Below are 16,436 nucleotides of genomic sequence, written 5' to 3'. Positions count from 1 at the left end.
GTAGTGTGTACAAATGAGTCTTAGGATCATATTGGCATTGATGACATCCAGGAGGATGTAGTGGGTAGTTTTGAAGACTTAGTTTCCTTGGTGGTTTCTTTTGGTACAGAGGAGTTGGATAGCAGTGCTATAGTTTTTAATACTTTGTATGTTGATATGAGCTTTGGAGTTGATTCGCATGATATGGATGGTAATACTCTAGAGACCAAAAACCTTGAGGATACTCCTTTAGATAGTGCGTCAGAGGAGGTTTGTAGGATACAGTCTTGCCAGTGCCATCATGTGTCTAGTCAGTTGAGAGTTAGTGAGTGAGATATTGGTATTGCTTGCCATCATTTTGATATTGTTCGTCAATTGTTAGCAGTTTATGGATGGGGTTCTCCTACTAGTGATGAGCAGGGAGGCAGTTATCTTTCCTTGACAGAGTTCAACTCTTTATGGGAGGCTTTCCAGATTTTGAGACAGGATGATAGAGATTATCTTATGGAGTGGGGTAGTACATCATACAAAGCATTGTTGGCAAAGGAAGATGAGGTGAGTGAGCTCACTTAGCAGCTTGAGGTGACTTCTGAGATTCTTGAGAGTACACAATTGGCTTTGAAGGGGTCACAGTTTCATTTGGCTAAGGTGACCATGGAGTTAGAGCAACTACAATCTTTACCAAATTCTGTACAGTTACAAGCTGTGATGTCTGGTGATCTGAGGATGTCCATGTTCGAGATTGTCAAAGATAGTGGAGGTGGGGATGCATCCATCCTTGATACTAACATTGGCATATTGGGTTCATCCCCACTAAAGTTAGGTTCAGTTGAGTTGGGTACTACAACATATTTTTGTGGTATGCTTAACATGGTGGTGACCTCTAGTACTAATGGCATGAAAATTAGAGATGTTGTATTAAAGACCATGTGTGATGTTGGTGAGCTGACAGTTGGCATGGTTCCTGCTAGTAATACTACTCCCTTGGTGATGTCTTCAGAGGTAGTAGTCAGCTCCAACTTGGTTAGTGATCAATTACAGTTAGTTACATCTGGATTGCAATCTGAGCCACTGACTGAGATTGGTGCATTCTATCAACATTACATTGTGAGGTATGCTCATCAATTAACCTTTCATGACCATGATGAGATGATGATACAGAGATGTACTTTGGTTCCTAGTGCTTATCATCAATTATGGGATAGTTTGACACCTCGGGATAAGAGTTGTGATGGGCATGACATGGTGATAGGTTTTGCAGTTGATAGCTTGATAATACATGACTTAGAGTAGGAGTTTTGGAGTGATGCTTTAGCAGGTGTTGTTATTGATTCTACTCCTTTGGCTATGAGATCTCCTGACTTAGCTGGTGATCAATCACAGTGGGTTGTATCACTTGTTCATGGTGAGTTTTTGACTGAGGTTGGTTTTTTCTATCAACATTATATTGCAAGGTATGTACATCAGTTAGCATTTGATCCTTGTGTTGAGGAGTTGATGGCAGGAAAATTTGGTTTGGGTTCCATTTCTTTCTATTTATCTTGTGATGGCTTTTCACCATCAGAGGTGCATGGGAGTTATGGTTATGAGATAGTGGCTAGTGATCTACAAAGTTGTGTTGACTGCAGGAGTTGTACAGTGTGTGGATTCTCCATACTTGGTACAGTTTCATTTGGGAGCATTCACCATTGTTGCAGAGTTGGATTGTACATTCTGTATAGGTCAGTGGAATGCGTTGATGGTATTTACTGTGTTGGTAGTTTTATTTGTCCACTTTACTTGAGTTTTGATGTTCTAAGATTTTGTATCTCATGGGTTTCTGACTATGGAAGTTGTGACTTTGGAGTTTCGTTGAGCAGTAATTGTCAGTTTGATTATGGATTCCTCTTTGTTATATTGCAGAGGATATTGTAGGAGCCTGTGTTAATTGACAATAGTATAGTTCATGACTACATTTTGGATCCAAGTGGATTGATTGGTTTATTGTTCAGCCATTGCTTGAGGACAAGCAATATTTGTAAGGGGAGGACTTGTCATGTCCCCTTTTCAAATAATTAAAAATAATAATCTTTTCTAAGGCAGGCAGGCCCAAAAAGGTGAAGTTTCAGAAAAAGGGGATAATATTTGGAAGCTAATGGACTAATAAATAAAACTTATTAGTAAAATATTTTTTATTAACCCCTCTTGGACATGAGTTATGGTTATGCCCTCTTTTATGGGGTTTGGAGGCATTTTGGGCTCATTCTAGAACTTGATTTTTGCTCATTTCTTTGTTGTTCTTCAGAGGCTGCCAAACCTATGGAGAAGGAGACCCAAGAATGGGAGTTTGTAGGTTTCTAGGAAGGCTAAGGATGGGATTTTGAAGCCATTCCATGTGCATGCTCATGTAGAGTTTTCCTTTGTGCTGAACAGTGCAGATTTATGGATTTTTGGGTGTGTTTTTTTGTAAGAGTTTGGTGTTTTTGGTTGAGTATTTCATATCAGTTTGGGTTGCTGCTGTATATCAGACATTTAGATGTTAAAATAGAGCTGAATATATGTATTTTTTCATGATTATACTTATGTGATAGATTATCAGTGCTTTTGTGGTGTTTTTGACTATTTTGTGTTGTTTTCGGGAGCCTGATGAGCATTGTTTTTGTCCTCCATTTGGGGGCTATTGTGTAAATGTTATATATATCTTAAAATTTCATTTTGTAGGCTTCTATGCTGCTTAAATTTCTATAAAAAATCTCCACTTTCAGAATTGTTAATAATATGTGAAGCTGTGAAGTTTTTGGCACTATTTCCGGCATACCCGATTTGGGGGTTTATTGAGAAATTGGTGAATCTTTGAAATATTGGTTGTTTGATCTTAAAGATCTGATTAGAGGCTTGAAATATCATATAAAATCAGTAAAGGGACATTTAATTTAGATATTTAAAAGGAACATTAGAGTTTGGATTGTGGTAAGATAGATCTAATCATTTTAACACAAGTTCTTATACTGATGCTGATTGGGTAGGCAATATGGATGACAGAAACAACACTAGCGGTGGGACCTTCTTGGAGTAATATTTGATTCCTTTCTATGAAAGAAGTATGATTGTACATCAAAAATTATAGTGGAAGTAGAATATGTTGTAGTAGTAAACAATTGTAATCAAGTTGTTTGGATGAGGCAAATACTGAAGGATATAAGGATAGAAATTAGTGAGCCTCTTTCCATACATTGTGCCAACACATGTACAATAAATATTTCTAAGAGCCCAACATTGCATTTGAAGAGCAAGCATATTTCTATTAAGTATCGCATGTTGAGAGAGAAAGTTGCAAAAATGGAAATTAGATTGGAGTATGTGAGCACAAAAGAGAAGATTGTGGATATATTCACTAAGCCTCTTCTTAAAAAGAATTTTGAGTATTTGAGAGGTATGCTAGGGGTTATGCCCCTTCCTACATTAGAATAGAAGATGCAAGAGTGCATCAGTCCAATGTAATAGAGCACTATTATTTGTTTGGACTAAATGTTGATGCTTCAATATGGGGGAGTATCTGTGATGGACAAAGTCATCTAAGGCTCTTGTTGGATGTTATTTTGAACAATGTCTTTGGACACTTGAGCTAGTAAGAACTAGTTGTTGTAGAGTTTGATGGTTGTTGAAACCTTTGACATTTATGTCAATGAGGGAGAAGTTCTACATGAAAAACATCATGAGGAAGTACAACATGTTTGGAAGACGTACAACATGAAATGACAATTTTATAGAAAACAAATTGAGGCATATCAATGAGGGAGAATGATTGATGAAGAGGATTTGAAAAGAAGGATGAAAAAAGTGTTTTGTTGGTATTCTTTGAACTAGATATTTTTCATCTATGTTGCCATTAATGCCAAAGGGGGAGAGTGTTGAGAGATTGTTGGAAGCATGATTGCTGATGATATTTCTATTGGGGAGTATTATAGATATGTTACCATGATGATATGTTACATTAATGATTGATTTTGTCATTAGCTTCAACCTAGTAGTTTTCTATGGTATCTGACAGAAGAACAATGGAAAGATCAAGTTAGTACGAATGTCTAGTTGAGTATTCTAACTATCTAAGGTTATAGGACATAATTCTAAATATCAAGTCAATGCAGTTAACGTTGAAAGAAGAAATGATAAGTATGGAAGAAGAAATGTAAGTTTTGGTGATGTATGTTTGGAGATAGAGTTTACAAAGGCATGTTTTGGTAAACATTTTATATCTCTTAGCAGAGTTGTTATTCTAAGAATTAAGGTTGAGGATATGAAGAAGACATGTTGGTGATGACATGGCTAAGTTTTGTTGTCATAATATCACATGTACAGAAAGTTATTCAAGTTAAAAGGTATAAGACTAATGTTATTGCTAAGTGTAACATGTTCTTTATGTGGTCCTATAATGATTAATTGAGAAGTTCTAATAGATGACTTAGGGAATTATTTTATGGACTCAGTATAAAAGAAGGACATTTTCCTTTATCATGGAGTATGGTAATGTATGGAATTGTATTGGTGCAAAGTGATTATAAGAATCAGAGAAAGCATAATGAAAAGCTAAGTAGAGCAGAGTAGAAGTAAAGGAAACTTCATTATCGAGGTTTTTCTAAGTGATCTAAGGTTTGATGTTTTGATCTAAGGTCTATGACTTGGTCTACAAGGCATCACAATGATTGGTTCAGTTGACAGAACAAAGGAAAGAAGAACATAATAGTAAATTGCATGTTTTAGTAGTGAGGTCTTCTTGTAGTTGAAATTACATGTTTGGGCAGTGGGGTCTTCCTGTAATATACATTATACTACAACTCCTAATAAGGTTTGCATAGCTCCTAATAGAGTTGGAATCTTGTAACAGGGATTCAAAGTCTCCTAATAGGGATTGATATGTACTAAATATTCTAATAGACTCCTAATAGGGTCCATCCTCTAACGAGGAATATTTATATTAGTACATCATCTTGTGGGCATCATTCCTACCAGGATTTTCCCTATGATCAAGGGTTTTCCTAGTAACCATATCTTGTGTAATTGGCTATGTACATCTTTCTGTAGTTATTGTTTACTTTGGTTGAATGGTTAAGTTTGTTTAAAGAAGATAAATGTTTTAATTGTTGGATAACTAATTCACCCACCCCCCCTCTCTATTATCTTGGTGGACTATTGTTTCTAACACAATCATCAATGTTAGGGTTACGTAGGACTAGGCTAGATACAATGAATCTACCCACTTCTCCATTTGGTTGCTCTAGAAACTTCTTCTACAATCTTCCTTTTATTCTTCTCAAAATAGTTTACCTAGAATTTTGTGCTACTAGCTCATCATAGTTATCTTCCACATGCTTCACATAATTCAAAAAAAAAAAATAGTTGAATTAGACTTGTCAAATCTTTGATTTAACATTGCTTGCTATCACTTGACATCTATATTATTCTATCACTAGACCAACACTAGTTCACTCAGAAAATGTTAAAGTTTATTGATGCTTGGCACCAACTAAACTTTAGTTAGCATATACTAAAAATCACTTGGCTTGCACTATTTTCCATTTTTCTTGGCACCTTTTATTTTTCATTCATCTTCTATTGATTTCTACTTAACATACACTAACTACTTGATAAAGCTTTGCATACACTTTTCTTACTTGATCTTCTTCTAGTCTTAACTTGAGTAATCTTTCATTTCAAATTTTAAGTAGATAAATAATACACTATAGTATTGATGTGTTTCTTGGTCTTTGTGATTCCTATACATACAAAATAACACAACCATTCTATAGGTGCTATTATTATCTCCTCTTTTCAAATCCTCTTCACCAATAAACTAAATGATAGCTTTAAGACCAAAAAGTAATTTTCTCACCAGCAAGTAGTAGTTTTGAAATTATTGACAAAATAATGATTGTTCCATTACATGTTCTTCACTCCAAAACAATCTTATATCAATAATATCCCTCTTTGGCATTGATGGAAAACCAATACCAACAACAATACCAAAAGGAAAATAAATCTTTGAAATGTATCCCCCTATTAGAGTAGTATATGTCCTTCCTCTATGTAGGCTAATGCAAGATATTTCAAGTTCCTTTACTACTTCCTCTTTCTTGTAACTCTCTCCTTATAGTATCTCTCTCTCTTTTTGATATCTAGGTATCCATCTCTCTCTACATTTATATCTCCCTATATTTACTTATCCCTCAGTCTTATATCTCCCTCTTTGACAACATTGCCAAAGACTTTTCATTTCTATATGTAAATATAATCAAGTCCAGGTTCTCCCTCTACTACCTTTCATGTGATCATATCATTTCAATTCATCTCATTCATTACTTTAGGCAGCTCCTAAATTAATATCCACTACATCAAGTTGTAAAATACAACATTCATCTTAGTTGATGCAAAGAACTACTCATGCTTCTTAAGTATCTTTGGATGAGGGTATCACCCATAGCTAACCTCTAAGATATTTGTGTGTATGCTTAGGTAAATCTTTTGTAAATATATCAGCTATCTGTTCTTTTGTATTCACATATTCCATCTTTATTTCTTTGTCTTGAACTAACTCTCTCAAGTAATGATACTTGATTACCATGTGCTTAGTCTTTGTATGAATCATAGGGTTCTTTGATATATTTATAGAACTTGTATTATCATAATAAAGTACCAAAGGTTCAATGATTTCCTCCTTCATACCTTTGAGTAGTTGTTTGATCCATACCACATTTATGAAATTTACTGCAGCAACCACATATTTAGCTTCAGTAGGAGATTGAGATATGCAATTTTGTTTCTTGCTGATCTAGGTGACCAACCTCTTTCCAAAGAAAAATTCTCTATTGCTTGTACTCTTTCTTCATCAATGTTTCCAACCCAATCAATATCTATATAGGCTACTAACTCAAAATTTTCATTTTTCTTATAGTATAAACCATAGTCTTCTATTTGTTTAACATATCTTGTGATTTTCTTAACATCCATAAAATGATTCTCCTTGGGATTTGTAGAGAATCTTGCAACAATCCCAATAGCTAATTCAATGTTAGCTCTTCTATGTACTAGATATTGCAACTTCCCAATCATAGACCTGTACAATGTTTAAATCACATAAATAGAATCATCATTCTTTGATAATTTGTGTCCTATCACCATTGTTGCACTAACTACTTTTGAATGTTCCAATACAAAAAAAATCAATATTTCCTTCACATACTTAGATTGAGTGATGTATATATCATATTTCATCTAATAGACTTGCAAGCCACAAAAGAACTTGATTTGTCCAAACATAGACATCTCAAAAATTAATTTTTTATTTCATTTGCAAATGCCTTACATAATCCATCTTGACCTCCAAATATGATATCATCAAAAAAAATTTTAGCTTGTGAAATACCTTTATCTCCTTGTATCTTCAAGTATAGATTTTTGTTATCATTAGTCTTCTCAAAAATAATCTTCACAAGATAATTGTGAAGCCATCCATACCTTTCTCTTGGGGCTTTCCTTAAACCATATAAATTTGTGTGTAATCTACATACCATGTTCTTATTGTTAGCATCAATAATTCCTTTTGTCTGTTCTATATAAACATTTTCTTCTAATATGTCATTCATAAATGTTGACTTCACATCCATTTGATAAAATTTAAAACCTTTGTATACAAAGTAAGAAAGTGGAGTTCTTACTCATTCCAATCTTGCAATAGGGGAAATGTTTCTCCATAGTCTATTCATTCTTATTTATGTGTACCCTTTGCAAACTAATCTTACCTTATTTATTGTGACTTCACAATTTTCATTTAACTTGTTTCTATACACCAACTTTATTCTAATCATATTCTTGTCATCTTGTCTAGGAACTAGAGTTATGTCTTATTCTTCTCAATCTGTTCAATCTCTTCTCTCATGGCTTTACTCTAGTCCTCATTTTCTAAGGCATCTTCCACTGTCTTAGGTTGATGCATGCTCAAAAAATATGTATCACTTCTTATCTCATTTCTTGTCATTTGTCTAGCATCTTTAGCTCCAATAATTTCTTCAATGAGGTACTGTCTTTTGACATACTTTGACAATATTGGTTATTCTTTCCTTTCTCTAATAGATTTGTCAACTTCTAAATCACTAAATCAGAAAGAGTCTCATCTTCTATTTGTAACTTGGCTCCTAATTATAACTCGATTCCTAAAAGTAACTTGACATTCATTATATGTGACTCAACAGTCACTAAAACTTGTTGTTTATTTACAACTTAGTTTACAATATCTTCATTAGCAGACATACATTCACAAAATTATACAAATTATTTTTACTCTTTAGGTTTCTTCATAGATTGAACCTCATGTACTTCTATATATTCATCAAACATCACAATTGCACTTTCCACAACTTTTTAAGTGTTAGTATTTAAACACTTATAAGCTTTACTTCTTGTGGAATGACCAAGGAATATACTTTTTTTACTTTTACCATCTAATTTATCATTCCTAAAATCCTTAAGAATATAGCACTTGCTTCCAAATACCTTAAAATATTTTACATTGGGTGAGTATGCATACCATATTTCAAAAGTTGTTGAATGAGTACCTTTCTTGACTTGTACAAAGTTCAAGGTATAAACAACTATACTTAAAAATTCTCTCCAATATTTCAAAGAGAAATTCTTCTCCATCATGAGTTTCCTACAATAGTCCTATTGTGAATCAAAATCAAAGCCCTAATTTTGAGCACCATTAAGAAAATCAAGCCATTAAGCACATTTTGATGCACGTGTACTCGGCTATCCTCTTGAGTCCTATGAGGTGTTTAATGTTTCTAACACCATGCATTCAATATTTCTATGTGATCCATGATGATAAATTTTCATTTTGAGTCATTTTGTGAAGTCTTGTTTTGAGCTATGTCTAATTCTACATTTCTATCTAAGTGTCAAACAACGACAGGAGGTTGTATTTGCATTTGAATATCTTGCACCGAGTAATGTTTCATGACTCACTACTTTGGTAATGTATAGTGTCCATAATATAGAGGCTATGATTTATATTTTGAGTCATTTTGAATACATTTAACTAGGTTTTGAATCCCTTAAAGTTGGTTGTTTATTGAAGTCATGCTGATGCAATTTATTATGAATTCTGGGAAGCCCTATTTGACTTATTATAACTTTGACCTAGTTTACTGATATGATAAAATTCCTTTTGCATTGCATTTTAGAGGTCAAATACTTTATACATTTCAATTTTGAGCTTATGAAAAATCCATTTGATCAATTTTCAAATGCAATTCCAAACAGAATTTCAAACTTTTTACTGGTGTTAGTAGATGCAGATTGGTCAGTACCCCTATTCGTGATGTCATCAGTTGAGATCCATGATAGGTGAGATTGAATGGATTATACCACTATCTTTTACTCTAAAAATATTTTAAGTGTTCCAATTTTCAAGTCTTGAAAAATCCGTTTGCACACTTTCCAAGGTCCATTCCATTTGCAAAAACCACTTTTCTATCAAGTGTTTCTAGTCTGCAAATTCTAGTAGCCTACTTTAACCCCTTGCCAACTATGCCCTATTATTCATCATGAGCCCTAATCGCATATTCATTTCCTCCTCATTATATTGAACCAACACCCCTATTTTTTTTCCCTCAACTCTTACTTTACCTAGTTGTTGAACCCAAATTTGAATGTGATTTATTGTTTTTTGACGAGTTTTCTTGTAGGTAATTCTGAGAGGGCAACTTCGATAGTCAATATCTCTTGACTGAGAATTTTTCATGAGACAAAACTCAATATGGTAGGAGTATACAGAATAGAGAATCAATATGTTCATTTTTAGAGCCTGATTAGGTGGTTTGGTCAATTTTTTAAGGCTAGTCATAGGACCTTTTGGCACTAAAATGATAGTTGGTAGTAAAGGATAAAAATGAGTTTTTAAGGATAATTCAATGCTTGATTTTTATTTCAGTCAGCTTGAAGATCTTAGTAGATCAACTTGAGGATTTAGTTGTTCAAAAACATATTTTTTTTAGCTGAACCCATTTAAGGCTCGACTGATTCCATCAGATAAGTGTAGCAATGGGAAATTGAAAATCTCCAATTTGAAGAAACCATGTGAGGTCTTTATGAAATATGGTTGTCTCACAATGGTAAAAATTCTAGTAGCAAGGATTTGAGAGAAATTTTTTTGAGGTTTTCCATATTCAAAGATAATGTGAGATTCATTGATGAGATCAACCAAAGGAATGGTTCTTACAAGCTTAGGCTCAAGAAGTTTCCTATCTTAGCAACCAAGAATTCAAGGCTACTAATATTGGTTCCTGGATTAAACAAAAAGGATGGTGAAAGGAAGCCTTTCTCATATGCAAATGCAAATACAATGGCACTTCCTAGGTCTGTGGAATGGAGGACTCATGGATTATGCCTTCAAGTTTATCATAGAGAATGGTGGATTCAATACTAAAGGAGATTATCCTTACACTACAAAAGATGGTCAATGTGACATATCTAAGAAGAATTCTCATGTTGTTGTGATCGATGGGTATGAAGATGTCCCTGTAAAAAGTGACAAGGATCTAATGAAAGCATTGGCTCACCAACTAGTATCAGTTGTCATTGAAATAGGGGGTCTCGAGTTTCAATTTTACTGGAAGGGCATGCTCGGTAGAGAATTTGACACCAACCTAGATCATGGAGAGGTTGCTATTGTGGATGAGTTTGGGAATCATCAGACATCAAAAATGGCATGATATGATTTAGAATGCCTTAGATGTTGATGAAATGAAAAAGTTGAATAGGATGCTAATTGATCTCACTAGACAGCTTTAGAATGAGTCAAAAATTAATTCTCAAACATTGTAAATGAAAAGTAAAAGAAAACAAAAAAAGGATAAAAAATGATTACTTTATAATCCTTCTAATTCCTTTCATGACGTCTCGTTCAGACATAGCCCATACTCCATTCATGTTTTGACCAAACCTTAAAACATTCATGCAAAAATGTCAAATACTCATAGGATGAGCTTCATGCAGGAGAAAACTAGTGACATGAGATGGAGGTAGACTACGTTAAAGAGGGAATTGCTCCACACAAAGAAGAAAATCATTTGCTAAAGAGGAAACTATTCATTCTTCCCATTTTTATCAACAACGGTAATGTATAGAAGAAATGGATGGTAGCAATTAAGAAGCCATTGCATCGAGCATCCATGTCTGACTGCTAAGTTCAGTCCACATCTAAAAATTCACCTTGCAAGAGGTAATTTAGTGTAGCTGGTGAAGGGGACATAAAACCTTATTAATTTTTCCCATCTTGACTCCACGCTATCACCAGAGGTAAATACAAATTGAAGAATGCATGGGAGGAGTTTTTGAAGAAGAGGGCATCTTTCCTCAAATATGACGTTCCTTGCACATTTACAAGCTCGCAAGCCATAGCTATTAAAAGAAGTTCACATGTATAAAAAGGCACACCCACACCATTAGTATGAGGAGTACACGTTGAAAGAAGACGTCAAAGTGCTAGTCAAGGTCGCCATCAGAAGGAGAAAAAGTACTTGGGCACTGGTCGACATCACCATTAGAAGGAGAAAAAGTACTTAGGCACAGAGGAAGTCACATGTAAAGCAGATGCAGGGGAAGACATAATGAGGAAGTCGCAGAGCTACTAAGGAAAGCACACAAGTAGTAGGGGAGTCCCACTCATACATGCAACAAATGCATGGAAGCTTCCACAAAAAACACTCACAAAGTCACATAAAAGAGGAAGATAGTTCAAAGTGTTTGTCCAACATTGACCAAGATTGGGGATATTATGTTGTTTAAATACAACAACAGTCATATACTTAGCTATGTTAAAGATACATGCTTTTGGGAAGTTGTGGCTTGTGGAGGGGCCCACCGTGGATGACCAATTGGGTGCCAAAACCAAAATTTTGAACAGTTGCATTGATGGAAGGAGAGTTATTGGAAAGTGTTTCCAAAAAATGTGATCACAAGAAAAGCACCAACAAAGTTAAAAAATTTAGCAAGGCACTATGTTTCCACTAAAAAAAGATGAGGTTTTCTGATAGAAACATAGTGACCTATAGAAAAAACTTAGAAATTTGGTAGGGAAGTTGTGGGACCTAACAGCAGTAATGTGGGAAAATTACCATCTAACAAGTGGTAGCTAAGAACAATATGTGCAATGATTGGATGCTGATGTTGAATTTTGACCAACCGCATGATGACAAGTAGCACTATATGGTGAGAAAATCTAACGATACATAAGATGGTGACATGTGGCTCATCTAATGATTGTCATTATGTTGCCAAGACAAAGATGCATGATGGATAACATAGCGACATGGCAACCCAATAAAAAGTTGACACATGGTAGTGAGTTGGCGGTAAGATGGAAAAATCCAACACTGACATGAGGTAGAGGCTTCATATGTGGTAGGCTTTGACATGGCAGAGAGTGACACGTGTCATGAGGTCATTATGTCACTAATGACATGGTAGAATGTTGACTAGGATAGCGACATAGTGATTCATGATGTGGCACAATGACATGGCATGTTGATGTGGAAAAATAAAGAACAAATGGAATGATGTCATGTGATGTCCAGGTGGCAGGTGTCAGGTGACTGAGTAGGATTGTACCAATAACAAGATGACACGTGTCAAAAGGGTAGTCAATCAAGTTTGACCTAGATAGAAAAAAGAGAGAAATTTCGAAAAGGCATAAATTTTAATATTTTATTACTTTTTCCTCATGGGTCTGATTTTAAATAAAGTTTGAATTTACCATATAGTTCAAACTTTATAAAGGGTCATTTTTTTGTAAAATGCTATGCAAAGCAATGAACAAGAGCCTAAATTTCAAATGGCCACCATAAGGGCATTTTTTGTTCAAAATAGGCACTTCAATATACCTTTGGAACTGAGAGGAAAAGAACTTTTCAAATATGGAGTTAGTTTTTGCACATGTGCTCACCAGTTCAGCCTATAAGTGAATTTTTAATTTTTAAGACATTCTCAGAAGAAGGGGTAGATTTTTCCATTAAGCATTAAAATTGGTTAGAGGGCTGATGTAAAAGACCATTGAAGCCTAAATGTGGAGAAATGTAATTCTAATAAGTTTTTGTTTCCTTTAAAGGTCATTTTAACTAATTTTGTTTCCTATGTTTTAATTTGGCATTGGAAATTAGTTACTCTTTCCAATCAAATATCTGAATCACGTTATGCTTTTAGGAGGCAAAATGGTTAAAGATTTGATATATAGTTGTAGAGAGAGATTAGAGAGATTATTTTCACTATTAGAAGAGGATTTTCAAGTTGACACATGTCATCTTCACAATAGATCCAAGAATTCACTTTCCTCTGTATCTTTCTCTTTCTTTCTCCATTGTAGGGGTTCCAATTTTGAGGAGAAAAATTATTCACTACTAAGAGACCATTATTTCAGCAATTTCTCTTGTATGAACAATTGTAGTGAAGATAAATATAGAAAGTTCAAATCTATTAGGTTTTTCTATGTTTTGATTTCATGCATATGAATGAATAATTTCAAGGAAATGAATACAGTTGATTAGAAATGTCTTTAGTTTCATATTGATTCTCGTCTCCTTCCTCTACTATCCACAACATTTTATGTTTAAGAACAAAGAGCTTAAACTCAATTGCAGTCCCGTAAGGTTGTATGTCTGGATAAGTTTTCTATTGGAACAAAGAGTCAAGTAAATGCTTATTTACCTTGACAAGGTTGTAGGTTTCATCGGGAGGATATTTAGTAAGTAGTGAGATCTTTATGAACATAGATGTATATTTACAAGGTGAATGGATAGATTAGATATCTGAATATATGAATATGTTTTAGGTATCTATATGTATGTGTTTAATTCATGGAATTGCCCAATAGATAAGGCATTGATCAGCTATAGGATCATTTGTTTGTACTACTATGTATTTGGGGTTTTGTTGAACTCAACATCATTAATCAAATGCTTTTCCCTCACTCAGATTATGAATTGCATTGATTTGCATCTAACTAATGTTGATCTATGTTTTTACATGAGTTAATAAGAGAAATAAGGGTTTCATCTACTGATTACAGATTCAAGAATATGTTTAACACTTGTACCAGATAAATTGAATTTTAGGTCCACCAGCTTAGGTCTTGTAGAGCCTGAAGTGAAGAAGGGGTTTAGCCTTATAGTTCACCTGGTGTCTGAAATGACATCTTAAGGATGGGAGTTAGCTACCCCTAGATGTTGTTCTCATCGGGGTAATTTGAAACTTGTAGAATTCCAAAACAACAACAAAATGATGATTCTATTGGGGAAGTATTGAATCTGAATGATAGATAGACCTTGAGAATTTATAAAGGAGATTCAATATAGTAGGAGAAGTGCATGAAAAAATTGTAGGAGTAAGTTCTTTGATGTGTTTTTCTAGTTTTCTTATTCAAAATGTCATGCACCCTAGCGATGCTATGTTCAAGATAGTAGTAGCTTTGAAGGATTGAATGCAGATTGTGTTGCTACTAAGTTTTATTTTCTATCAATTCAGTTGGTTGTGGTTTTCAAAATACTATTGTAAGAGTCATAAATGTTTAAAGTTGGTTTCTCTCATATAAGTGTTTAAAAATTTGCAAGTTCTACAACTTGAAAGTTCAATTCAGATTTGTCATGTATGAATCATGTTTTAAATCTTTCTCACAATCATGAGTAGTGACTCTCAAAGAGATCTCTGTACTAGTGTGGACTGGTTACATATAATTTTTTTTAGGACATTTCAACTTAACTATGTATATATGAAAGTTATGCTAAGTTTTAAGCAAGAAGAGGGATATTTAAGTTATTGAATGATGAGTTTTAAAGTGTTGGTTGATCTACTATCACAAAAAAAATTTAAATGTTAAAATGAATCATAGCAGTGATTTCATTTTGTTCTCCTAAAGGAGATGGTTCTATAAGGATTTGATCAGTGGTGTGAAGAATTCAAATCAGCACCTATGCCAATTAGCAGGTCAAAGGTTTTAGCATCAACATGTGAGGTACTTTCCACTTTCATGTGATTTTATTAACATGAAATTAAGATTTACAATTTTTTTTCCATCAAATGGTATTTTTAGCACTAAGTAGGAGATTGGTTTGGTACATTTCAACATACTTTGTGAGAGATAGATTTAACAAAAGTGTTTTTAAGTTTTGAAGTATGTTTGAAGCTTTGAATTGGTAGAAAGAATTCCAAATATACTAGAAGTAATGAATTATGAAAGTAATTATGATGAATGAGGTTTAAATTTGTTAGAAATGTCAAATTTCCCTTCATCAAGTATGCAACTAGTTAGTGAGAATTATAGATCTATTTCTACCAAGAGATATATGCCATTATGTTTCGATCATATTCATGGTTTCCCAAACCCTATGCCTTATAACCTCACAAATCATTTTCCTAAATTCAGTGGGAACCATGAAAATTCAGCTAGTCATCATGTTCAGTAGTTCAGTGAATTGGTTGGTGATTCTAAAATTGTTCATGAAGACGTTCATATGAAGTTGTTTGTTCAGAATTTGGAAGGTGATGTTAGGGATTGGTTTTCCTTCCTACCAACATGTTCAATTTCATCTTGGGATGATTACTTTTAGAATTCATGAAGTAATTCATGGAAAGAGTAAGCATCTCTGATTATTTTGATAAGTTTTTGAAAATTCAAATCAGGAATGGTGAGTTAGTTCTTGAATTTAATATCAGATTTGCAAAAGTTTTAAATGAAATTTGTGAAAAGTATAAGTTGGATGATCAAGTGATTTTAGTGGTTTATCTTGATGCATTTGATAAAAAGATGAGTTATCTATTAAGAGATAAAGAACCTGAGACTTTGCATCAAGCATTCATGATGACAATAGAGATTGAGAATAACATAAAGTAAAAATTAACCCAAAGTCACTTCTCTAGGAATGTTTTCTGGCAAGATGAGTTGGAAAAGATAGATCAATTTCATTAAGAGTATTTGATTTTAAATCAGAAAATAGATACTACTATTGCTATAAATGATTTGGTTGAAAAATCAGAATTAAAGACATGTGAAGATGAAGTTTCTTTGTTGCAAAGAAAAGATGATTTCATTCTTGCTAAATTGAATGCATATGTTGGTAATATTATAGCCACAAAACATAAAGTTAGTTCACTTGATGAATTATACATGCAGGATTTAAGTTTAGTGATTCATTCTCCCATTGGTGATTTTCTTTATGTTTAAAACAAAATGAATTAGGAAGAGGAAAGTTATTCATCACAATATGAGGATGAAAAGGTTGGAAGTGATGTGAACAACATTGTTGATCTAGTATATAATCAAGAGGCATCATATGAAGCAGATGATGAGAGTGGTTACTTGAATCAAAGTGAGGAAAATTATATTACATGTTCATCTTCATACAAGTATGATGTTGATTGGGAAGAAGAGAGCA

At 33.7% G+C, this 16,436-nt stretch overlaps 1 pseudogene; it reads left to right on the top strand.

The window, feature by feature from the left end:
• The window catches only part of LOC149580038 (cysteine proteinase RD21A-like), a 48,890-nt pseudogene extending 38,166 nt beyond the window's left edge, over nucleotides 1-10,724 (top strand).
• Nucleotides 10,725-16,436: the final 5,712 nt, after the last annotated feature.

The sequence above is a fragment of the Cupressus sempervirens genome, chromosome 1 (genome assembly GCF_028749045.1).
Source record: "Cupressus sempervirens isolate cs-2001-9-10 chromosome 1, ASM2874904v1, whole genome shotgun sequence".
Lineage (NCBI taxonomy): Eukaryota > Viridiplantae > Streptophyta > Pinopsida > Cupressales > Cupressaceae > Cupressus > Cupressus sempervirens.
Note: the sequence above shows the minus strand (reverse complement) of the source record. Positions and strands in the feature narration are given on the sequence as shown.